Source organism: Papaver somniferum, chromosome 7, assembly GCF_003573695.1.
Source record: "Papaver somniferum cultivar HN1 chromosome 7, ASM357369v1, whole genome shotgun sequence".
NCBI lineage: Eukaryota > Viridiplantae > Streptophyta > Magnoliopsida > Ranunculales > Papaveraceae > Papaver > Papaver somniferum.
In genome coordinates this window covers 177,849,187-177,851,414 of record NC_039364.1, presented here as the reverse complement: position 1 = coordinate 177,851,414, position 2,228 = coordinate 177,849,187, and positions in this window count along the sequence as shown.

Genomic DNA, 2,228 nt, shown 5'->3' with positions numbered 1-2,228 from the left:
CTGAAACTGCACACCTCCAGTTGAGGTCTTCAGTGTTCTAACTTCCATGTCCTGCCCATTTACTCAGCATCACTTCTCGGCATCACATTGCAATAAGCAACTCCAGTACCTGTAACCTCCTACCGTTTCATCTCAGGCACTCAACTACAACTGCTTCTTCATGGCAATTACTAGATTCCATCCACCACTAGCAGCTTCTCTATTCTTTATTGAAACCTCATACCCTTTAGTTCAAACCACCAGAACTACAACTCAGCTGCAACCAACACCAATACTAGCTCCATCTTTGCACACATCTGAAACTGTACTACCCTCTTCACAATTCATCATCACAGCTTTAGTCCCATGGCAACACTCTCATCTGCAATTTCATTCCTTTACTCGATCCATTCCTGCACCTTAGTGGCACTGGTTCTGTCTTCTCTTGCTCATCTCACAGCTGCAAAATCATTCATCTCTAGCCTTCTCAGCATCACTAATTCTGCATAACATTACCATTGCATCTCTTTCCCTGCACTGCACTTGCTCTCAACCGCAAACAACTCAGTTTTCCTTATTTGCAATCGCAGCTTCGTCACTTGCAATTTCAGCTCTTGTATTAGTTGCAGCTTCAACTGTCGTATATTCCTTAACTCACTGACTCAATAATTCCCTCCATCTCAGCTCATTTCAACACCACTACTGTAGTACCTTCAACAGTTCCACCAACACCACCCTTGTAGCAGCAACCAACCATGTAATTGCAATACAGCACAACAAATCTTCTAAGCATCCAGTCCACACCAATCTCAACATCTATTTGAGCTTCAATTCCACCACTGCACAGCTGCACCTACCAATTCTAAGTCATTCCCTAAACTCCTCAAAGAAACCAACTGCAGCTGCACCAACATCTTAACTCGCAGTTCCAGTTCAACCCAGCATTAGCAGACACAATTTCAGGCTTGTAATCCATCTTGTAATCATACTCACTGGAAAACACCACACGGACAACACCTCCAACTTCAGATTCGAGCAATTTCAGTTTACCTTCAACATTTCCTTGAGTCTTCATCAACATCAACACCCAAGCCTAGCCAGCAACATCTCATTGCATTACTGAGTCTTCAGAGCCCTAATTTCAGAATCCTAATTCGAACCCATCTTCTAATCTTCTCCATTGCCAGGCTCAGACCTCCTTGCATCAATATCAGACTCCATTGCAGTACCAGCGAAACAACCTTCAATCACCACCAGTTCAAGGCTGTAATTCTCTGGCATACTTGAGAGCAAAAGAAACCCATTCTTCCCTCGATTCTTCTTCGCCAAAAGTTAAACAATCTCGATCCCTGGTTCTTCTTCATTTCAGAATCACCTCTCTTCTATATCTGAATCTCTCGGAATTTCTCTCTCAATCTCCATGAAAATCCACATTCGAACATCAACCATCAATTTTGTTTCTCTGATTTCAGATGATAAATGATTAAGAGATAGTTTCCTCTGAAATCTAGGGCTAGTGTTGAATGACTTTGGATTAAAACATCGTAGCTCTGGGGTACCCCAGGATGACTTTAGGCACCCATATATTGTATAGAGGGCCATCTAGTTCACATATGGCTTGTCGGTTCCAAATAACCGACAACCTAACTCTCTGTTCAACTCAACTGTCAGTTTTGGGAAACTGATAGTTCATTCTTCACCTCCTCCTTGCGCAACCTAGCCCGCTCCAAGTGTCACTTGCATATGAATTGACCTTTTTGCCTTTTACGCTCCAAATGTACGATTTCTCCTTCTTTTGCTCCAAATGACTCCAAAACCTAATAAAGTCAAAAGCAAACACAAGACACATAATTTGCAAGAAACTCACAGAGAAAGCATAAACAATAGATATAAATCTAGGTGTTTTACAACACCTATCACTAGACAGTCAGACTCAACCAATGTAAATATATTCAAGAGTTGTATCTATGTTTCACAAAGTAACCAGCAAATCAAACGGATAGAAATCCGTGAGCCTGATTACTATATGAAAAAACTTGAACGGTACCAAAGACCAATGTTCAAGTATCAATCAATTTATATCAATAACCAAAGGTTGGATTATCTAATTTATTGAACTACGCACAACCTGTGATATTTCAATTATATAAAAAATATAATGCGGATAAGAAATAACACAGACACCTGAAATTTTGTTATCGAGGAAACCGCAAATACAGAAAACCCCGGGACCTAGTCCAGATTTGAAC